This window comes from Pecten maximus, chromosome 5, assembly GCF_902652985.1.
Source record: "Pecten maximus chromosome 5, xPecMax1.1, whole genome shotgun sequence".
Lineage (NCBI taxonomy): Eukaryota > Metazoa > Mollusca > Bivalvia > Pectinida > Pectinidae > Pecten > Pecten maximus.
The window spans coordinates 4,667,166-4,677,507 of record NC_047019.1 but is presented as its reverse complement, the minus strand read 5'-3'; positions in this window follow the sequence as shown (position 1 = coordinate 4,677,507).

Here is a 10,342-nt window from a genome sequence, read left to right as displayed (position 1 = left end):
TGTATAAATGTTATACATTAAAATATGTTGAAATGACTTAGTCATCTAGGACCAACATAACTGTCTTAGGGCCCCGACTTAGTCATCTGGGACCAACATAGCTGTCTTAGGGTCATGACTTAGTCATCTAGGACCAACATAGCTGTCTAAGGGCCCCGACTTAGCCATCATGGACCAACATAGCTGTCTTTGGGCCCCGACTTAGTCATCTGGGACCAACATAGCTGTCTTAGGGTCATGACTTAGTCATCTAGGACCAACATAACTGTCTTATGGCCCCGACTTAGTCATCTAGGACCAACATAGCTGTCTTAGAGCCCCGACTTAGTAATCTAGGACCAACATAGCTGTTTTAGGGTCATGACTTAGTCATCTAGGACCAACATAGCTGTTTTAGGGTCATGACTTAGTCATCTAGGACCAACATAGCTGTCTTAGGGCCATGACTTAGTCATCTAGGACCAACATAGCTGTTTTAGGGTCATGACTTAGTCATCTAGGACCAACATAGCTGTCTTATTGCCCCGACTTAGTAATCTTGGACCAACATAGCTGTCATAGGGCCATGACTTTGTCATCTAGGACCAACAAATCTGTCTTAGGGCCATGACTTAGTCATCTAGGACCAACATAGCTGTCTTAGGGCCCTGACTTAGTCATCTAGGACCAACATAGCTGTCTTAGGGCCATGACTTAGTCATCTAGGACCAACACAGCTGTCTTAGGGCCCCGACTTAGTCATCTAGGGCCAACATAGCTGTCTTAGGTCCATGACTTAGTCATCTAGGACCAACATAGCTCTCTTAGGGCCATGACTTAGTCATCTAGGGCCAACATAGCTGTCTTAGGGCGATGACTTAGTCATCTAGGACCAACATATCTGTCTTAGGGCCTGACTTAGTAATCTAGGACCAACATATCTGTCTTAGGGCCATGACTTATTAATCTAGGACCAACATAGCTGTCTTAGGGCCATGACTTAGTCATCTAGGACCAACATATCTGTCTTAGGGCCCCGACTTAGTCATCTAGGACCAACATAGCTGTCTTAGGGCCATGACTTAGTCATCTAGGGCCAACATAGCTGTCTTAGGGCGATGACTTAGTCATCTAGGACCAACATAGCTGTCTAAGGGCCATGACTTAGTCATCTGGGGCCAACATAGCTGTATTAGGGCCATGACTTAGTCATCTAGGACCAACATAGCTGTTTTAGGGCCATGACTTAGTCATCTAGGACCAACATAGCTGTCTTAGGGCCCCGACTTAGTAATCTAGGACCAACATAGCTGTCATAAGGCCCCGACTTATTAATCTAGGACCAACATCGCTGTCTTAGGGCCATGACTTAGTCATCTAGGACCAACATAGCTGTGTAAGGGCCATGACTTAGTCATCTAGGACCAACATAGCTGTGTAAGGGCCATGACTTAGTCATCTAGGGCCAACATAGCTGTCTTAGGGCCATGACTTATTCATCTAGGACCAACATAGCTGTCTTAGGGTCATGACTTAGTCATCTAGGACCAACATAGCTGTTTTAGAGCCATGACTTAGTCATCTAGGACCACCATAGCTGTCTTAGGGCCCCGACTTAGTCATCTAGGGCCAACATAGCTGTCTTAGGGCCATGACTTAGTCATCTAGGACCAACATAGCTGTCTTAGGGCCATGACTTAGTAATCTAGGACCAACATAGCTGTTTTAGGGCCATGACTTAGTCATCTAGGACCAACATAGCTGTCTTAGGGCCCCGAATTAGTCATCTAGGACCAACATAGCTGTTTTAGGGCCCTGACTTAGTCATCTAGGACCAACATAGCTGTCTTAGGGCCATGACTTAGTCATCTAGGACCAGCATAGCTGTTTTAGGGCCCTGACTTAGTCATCTAGGACCAGCATAGCTGTTTTAGGGCCCTGACTTAGTCATCTAGGACCAACATAGCTGTCTTAGGGCCCCGAATTAGTCATCTAGGACCAACATAGCTGTCTTAGGCCCCTGACTTAGTCATCTAGGACCAACATAGCTGTTTTAGGGCCCTGACTTAGTCATCTAGGACCAACATAGCTGTCTTAGGGCCATGGCTTAGTCATCTAGGACCAGCATAGCTGTTTTAGGGCCCCGACTTAGTCATCTAGGACCAACATAGCTGTTTTAGGGCCCTGACTTAGTCATCTAGGACCAACATAGCTGTCTTAGGGCCCCGAATTAGTCATCTAGGACCAACATAGCTGTTTTAGGGCCCCGACTTAGTCATCTAGGACCAACATAGCTGTTTTAGGGCCCTGACTTAGTCATCTAGGACCAACATAGCTGTCTTAGGGCCCCGAATTAGTCATCTAGGACCAGCATAGCTGTTTTAGGGCCCCGACTTAGTCATCTAGGACCAACATAGCTGTTTTAGGGCCCTGACTTAGTGACATAGGGACCTAACATAGCTAGGGAGAGTCTATGCAATATATGTTAGGGCCCTGACTTAGTTATCCAGAGCCCAAGATAGCTGTCTAAGGGTCCTAAAGTAGCTTTATTAGGGCCCTTAAGTAGATATGTTACGACCCTAGGTTACTAAATTAGGACCATATGATAGCTATTTTAGGGCCCTGGGTTACTATGTTAAGGGCTTTTAGATAGCTATGTCAGGGTCCTAAATTACTAAGATATAGGGCTTTTTGATAGCTATGTTAGGGCCCTATGTTACTATGTTAAGGCCTTAGGTTACTATGTTAGGGCCCTAGGTTACTAAGTTATAGGGTCCTAAGATAGCTATGTTAGGGTCCTAGGTTACTAAGTTATAGGGCTTTAAGATAGCTATGTTAGGGCCCTATGTTACTATGTTAAGGCCTTAGGTTACTATGTTAGGGCCCTAGGTTACTAAGTTATAGGGTTCTAACATACCTATCTTAGGGCCCTAACATAGTAACCTAGGGCCCTAACATACCTATCTTAGGGCCCTAACATAGTAACCTAGAGCCCTAACTTAGTAACCTAGGGTCCAAACAGAGCTATCTTAGGGCCCTAACATAGTAACCTAGGGCCCTAACATAGTAACCTAGGGCCCAAACATGGTAACCTAGGGCCCTGACATAGTAACCTAGGGCCCTAACATAGTAACTTAGAGCTCTAACATAGTAACCTAGGTCCCTAACGTAGTAACCTAGGGCCCTAACATAGTAACCCTAACATAGTAACCTAGGGCCCTAACATAGTAACCCTAACATAGTAACCTAGGGCCCTAACATAGTAACCTAGGGCCCTAACCTAGTAACCTAGGGCTCTAACCTAGTAACGAAGGGCCCTAACATAGTAACCTAGGGCCCTTACATAGTAACCTAGGGCCCCAACATAGTAACCTAGGGCCCTAACATAGTAACCTTGGGCCCTAACATAGTAACCTAGGCCCCTAACATAGTAACCTAGGGCCCTAACATAGTAACCTTGGGCCCTAACATAGTAACCTAGGCCCCTAACATAGTAACCTAGGGCCCTAACATAGTAACCTAGGGCCCTAACATACCTATCTTAGGGCCCTAACATAGTAACCTAGGGCCCTAACATACCTATCTTAGGGCCCTAACATAGTAACCTAGGGCCCTAACTTAGTAACCTAGGGTCCAAACAGAGCTATCTAAGGGCCCTAACATAGTAACCTAGGGCCCTAACATAGTAACCTAGGGCCCTAACATAGTAACCTAGGGCCCTGACATAGTAACCTAGGGCCCTAACATAGTAACTTAGAGCTTTAACATAGTAACCTAGGTCCCTAACATAGTAACCTAGGGCCCTAACATAGTAACCCTAACATAGTAACCTAGGGCCCTAACATAGTAACCCTAAGATAGTAACCTAGGGCCCTAACCTAGTAACGAAGGGCACTAACATAGTAACCTAGGGCCCTTACATAGTAACCTAGGGCCCCAACATAGTAACCTAGGGCCCTAACATAGTAACCTTGGGCCCTAACATAGTAACCTAGGCCCCTAACATAGTAACCTAGGGCCCTAACATAGTAACCTAGGCCCCTAACATAGTAACCTAGGGCCCTAACATAGTAACCTAGGGCCCTAACATAGTAACCTAGAGCCCTAACATAGTAACCTAGGGCCCTAACTTAGTAACCTAGGGCCCTAACATAGTAACCTAGGGCCCTAACATACCTATCTTAGAGCTCTAACATAGTAACCTAGGGCCCTAACATAGTAACCTAGGGCCCTAACATAGCCATCCTAGAGCTCTACAATGTAATGTGGTAGCTTAGAGCCCTAACACATACTAACCTAGGATCTTAACATAGCTGTCTTAGGGCCCCGACTTAGTAATGTAGGACCAACATAGCTGTCTTAGGGCCATGACTTAGTCATCTAGGACCAACATAGCTGTTTTAGGGCCCCGACTTAGTCATCTAGGACCAACATAGCTGTCTTAGGGCCATGACTTAGTCATCTAGGACCAACATAGCTGTCTTAGGGCCATGACTTAGTCATCTAGGACCAACATAGCTGTCTTAGGGCCCCGACTTAGTCATCTAGGACCAACATAGCTGTCTTAGGGCCTGACTTAGTCATCTAGGACCAACACAGCTGTCTTAGGGCCTGACTTAGTCATCTAGGACCAACATAGCTGTCTTAGGGCCATGACTTAATTCATCTAGGGCCAACATAACTGTTTTAGAGCCATGACTTAGTAATCTAGGACCAACATAGCTGTCTTAGGGCCCCGACTTAGTAATCTAGGACCAACATAGCTGTCTTAGGGCCATGACTTATTCATCTAGGACCAACATAGCTGTTTTAGGGCCCTGACTTAGTGACATAGGGACCTAACATAGCTAGGGAGAGTCTATGCAATATATGTTAGGGCCCTGACTTAGTTATCCAGAGCCCAAGATAGCTGTCTAAGGGTCCTAAAGTAGCTTTATTAGGGCCCTTAAGTAGATATGTTACGACCCTAGGTTACTAAATTAGGACCATATGATAGCTATTTTAGGGCCCTGGGTTACTATGTTAAGGGCTTTTAGATAGCTATGTTAGGGTCCTAAATTACTCAGTTACAGGGCTTTAAGATAGCTATGTTAGGGTCCTAAATTACTCAGATATAGGGCTTTTAGATAGCTATGTTAGGGCCCTATGTTACTATGTTAAGGCCTTAGGTTACTATGTTAGGGCCCTAGGTTACTAAGTTATAGAGTCCTAAGATAGCTATGTTAGGATCCTAGGTTACTAAGTTATAGGGCTTTGAGATAGCTATGTTAGGGCCCTATATTACTATGTTAAGGCCTAAGGTTGCAATGTTAGGGCCCTAGGTTACTAAGTTATAGGGTTCTAAAATAGCTATGTTAGGGCCCTAGCTTACTAAGTTATATGGATTTAAGATAGCTATGTTAGGGCCCTAGGTTACTAAGTTATAGGGCTTTAAGATAGCTATGTTAGGGCCCTTGGTTACTAAGTTAGGGCCCTAGGTTACTAAGTTATAGGGCTTTAAGATATACAAGTTAACAGCCATACGATAGAAAACATCTGTATGGCCTTCCACCATCGCCTAGTTTTTGCTTCTTCACCTGTTGACCTGCCATGATATCGGAATATCTGAACATTTCTTTATTAGTCTATTAGCGAAAGCCAAGAATTAGTCGATTAGGCTAGGACCTTTGTTTAACAAAGGCCTAAGATTATATGTCTTTATTAATACACAAATCTACAGCTTTTTCGATTTAGAAGTCATTTTTAAGCAAAGCAAATCAAATGTATAAGATTTTGAACAATTTACCCGGCTATCGCTCACGTAGTACTGTGAGTAGCTATTTAAAAACAGCCACTATAGTTTTCACCTCCAAAGATGGCGGACCGAATATGTATTACGGATGTGACGTAATTCATGTGCGGACCTTACACGAGATCAAAAGACATTTAAATGTCTTTGTTGAGGAAGACCAAATTATTGATTCATAAAATGAATATAAAGGACAATATTTGGACAATGCAGCACAGCCAGAGTTTTCTAAGGGTTGGATTTAAAACATTCTAAAAATAGAAACATAATAGTTTGGAGATATATTTCCATTGAAAGTGGTTACCTCTTTAAATATAGCACAATTACGAAATGTATATTACCATTAAGTTTATTGAATTCATTATTCAAATAAATGACCATTTGATGTTATATTTACATTTGCTCCGCATTTCCTCATTGACACAATACTAAGAGGCAGTTGCCACCATACGCCTATAACTATGGGGCGCCGTTTTACTATTTATTCCCATTTGGTGATATCACCTATTCGAATATGTGATATCACCTATTCGAATATGTGATATCACCTATTCGAATATGTGATATCACCTATTCGAATATGTGATATCACCTATTCAATCAGTGATATCACCTATTCGAATAGGTGATATCACCAATTCATTTTTCAAATAAGTGATATCACCTATTCGAATAGGTGATATCACTTAATGAAACGAATAGGTGATATCACTTATTCGAATAGGTGATATCACTCATTCGAATAGGTGATATCACCAATTGGAATAGGTGATATCACTTAAAAATATTCTTAAGTGATATCACCTATTCGAATAGGTGATATCACTTATAAAATTCTTAAGTGATATCACCTATTCGAATAAGTGATATCACCTATTCCAATTGGTGATATCACCTATTCGAATGAGTGATATCACTATGGGGCGCCGTTTTACTATTTATTCCCATTTGGTGATATCACCTATGCAATCAGTGATATCACCTATTCTAATAGGTGATATCACCAATTCATTTTTCAAATAAGTGATATCACCCATTCGAATTGGTGATATCACCTATTCGTTTCATTAAGTGATATCACCTATTCGAATTGGTGATATCACCTATTCGTTTCATTAAGTGATATCACCTGTTCGAATGAGTGATATCACTTATTCGAATGGGTGATATCACTCAATGAAACGAATAGGTGATATCACTTATTCGAATAGGTGATATCATTCATTCGAATAGGTGATATCACCTATTCGAATAGGTGATATCACTTAAAAAAGTTCTTAAGTGATATCACCTATTCGAATAGGTGATATCACTCATTTGAATAGGTGATATCACCAAATGTGAATAAATAGTAAAACGGCGCCCCATATATAACACCCAGTGGGTCATGTGACATTAAAAGAGGCGGGCTTTTTTTTTGTGTTGATTTAGTTTTTTTCAAAGTTGACGAAAATGGTAAGACAATGTAAATATAAGTATTTAACAGTGGTTTTAATGTTGTTATAGTCGATATGGCAGCAAGATGTATGGTGAACAAATGTAGCATGGAAACCCTAACGCGTTCCCATGCCATTTGCCCACCATACATATTGCTGCCATATCGACTATAACAACATTAAAATCACTGTTCATTGCTTAAATGTGTATGTCTACATATGTTTTGTTTGCATGTGTGGCATTTGCAGTGTGGCCCATACCAGCTGTTATCATGTTGTCAGTGATTTGAATGGTGTGCGTTAAATTGTTATTCTGTTCAGTGGTCTGGAAGGGCATTTCAGATTTGAGGTGCTCCTGACCGAAAAGGATATCATGCTTGCGTATTTGGTTTTCCACTCCATTCAACACTACTATACAACTACGCAGAGGACAATACTGTAAGTAATTATAAGGTACACATAGTAAAAACAGCACTACAAACAGACAGCAACTGACTTATTCACTAGTTCGCGCAGATAACCAGACAAATTCCAAGCGATGGCAGTAGGTAACAAAACACAACAACAAAACATTACATTACTGATAGGAAATAACATTATAGAAAGCGAACCAAAAAAACAAAAACAAAAAAAAAATTTAAAAAAAGAATTAAAAAAAAAAAAAACGAACCAGAAGTGAAACTTTTAGAGGTCATATTAGATTTCAAGTTAAATTTCCATACACATGTAGCAATATCTGTAAACAAAAAAAACCCATCAAGACAACTTAACACACTAAAACGGATTGGCAAACACCTAAACAGACTAGGCAAACTCACAATATATCACTCTTTTATCATTTAAAATATCAATTTATGTCCATTCACAGGGCACTTCTGCGGAGCAACCAAAACACACTGAAAAAAATGGGGGAAATTCAGGAAAGAGCGCTGAGATTCATATACGAAACACAAGAAGATAACAAAAATTACTAGTCCGATCAAAATGTCCATCACTCAGAATTAGGAAACTCAGAAGTCTTGCAATAGAAGACTTCAAAATCACAAACAAACACCAACATACTTACATGACTTCATCAATATCACAGAAAAAAACATACACATTCAGATATCACAACACCATACGCAGATATACCACAAGTTAGGGTGACGTCATTTATGAAGATGTTTAATTATAGAATGGGCCTAAAATAGAACCTTTTTGAACTCCTTTGCATATGTTCTGAAATTTACTTGTGGACGTACATGTACCTACATACAGCTAAACGTTTTGTTGTCTGTTTTTTTTTTTTTTTTTAGATTGTTGGATAAGAGATCTGTGGAAAGTCAATAATGTTTTAGTTTTAGAAGAAGATTGCGTTGTGTGGCAGAAGAATTTCTTTAACATAGTTATGCTTTCCGAGTATCTTGTCTCTGGCACGAATTTATGTTTTTTGATGTTGTCAATGTTATGTAAATTTGTATATTGTGTATGTGTAGGATACTGATGTGACGGGAGACTCAAAGTTAATAAAGAGCTTGAACTTGCAGACAATCAAAAGCCTTTGAGAGATCCATAAGTATGCATACTTATTCCGGTCGAGTGCCATTTTCCTGTCCTCGATGTCCTTGAATGCTGTCTGACATCAATATCCAGCTCTGAAAGCAGAGGTATGGATTAAAGACACCAGCAAAGAAGTCACTGAGTGGGAATGTATGGTTCTCCCAAAGACCTTGGAAAGTGCTGGGAGTATATACTTACCGGTCTGTAGTGTCCCTTGTCAAATGTACTGTCCTTTTTGTGTATGGGTCTGACTTGTGCTGTTTTCAGTTCTGGGACAACATGTAATAGTCCATACGACACTTCCATTGCTGTTCTACTGATATCGTAATCATCATCGATTTTTTTTTACATTCATTGACTCATCGATAACCTTTGGTGTTAAATTTCAACCGAAAATCATATCTCTTATTACATACAAATCAGGTGTTATCAAATACATTCTGTATAAGTGATAATTAGTCTCATGTGTCGGCCCGTAACATTTGGTGCAGTATAAAGCGGCGATGTGTCCATTTACAAAGCAGTATGTTGAAAATATCATAAAATATCAGTAATATACCTCATATAGTCGAATTTATTATGAATTTACACGTATTTTAACTTTGCATCATACTATACATGTACAAAAATGTGTTTCTGATCCTTCCCGATGCAGTCTTTTTTTATATGTACCTATTTCCTCCTCCCTCCTGCCTCTCTCTCCGTCTCTCTTTCTCACTTATTATATTTTCGTTTCTATATCAATTTTTTGAATATTTGTATATGCCATCATGTGACTATGTTATTGTTTATTATTTTGTTATTATTATGGGAGAAGCCGTTTATAAGTTGGTAAAACTTGCTGACTAATCCCTTTGTCATTATTTTATGTCAATAAAATATGTTTAAACTAAACTAAAAATGCGCTGTAAAGGAATATAGAGCTACATATACTTGACGCTGTTTACGAATATCTTTAATGAAAAAGAACAATGTTTAAATTGTTTTGTGTGCTTAATTGTAATTATCAACTTTTTAATTCAATTTATAGATTTTGCAATCAAAGATGTACTTGTAACAATATGTCCCGCACCTATTGTTTTTTTAGCTATGCATTTGAGATAAAATCTTATTACATTTTACCAGTGAAATATCGAAAATTATTCATTTTAATAAAAGGGTTATTTTGCACTAGTGATTAGTGGAAAATATCACCTTGATCAATCAAAACACTGCTTACAAAGTACATGTTCAATGAGGGAATCAAAAGCTGACCCGTACATTTTGCTATAAAATGATGATGATGATGGTGGTGATGGTGGTGGTGGTGGTGGTAGTGGTGGTGATGGTGGTGATGGTGGTGGTGATGGTGATGGTGATGATGATGGTGATGGTGGTGGTGGTGGTGGTAGTGATGATGATGATGATGATGATGATGGTGATGGTGGTGGTGGTGGTGATGATGATGGTGGTGGTGGTGGTGGTGGTGGTGGAGGAGGAGGAGGAGGACTGGTTGTGGTGTATAGAGTTTATATTTTGAAGGAGTTTGCATTAGATAAATATAACTTTTTTTTTCATTGTTGCAATGAAATCATACTGCCAATAGACGGATTTCTAA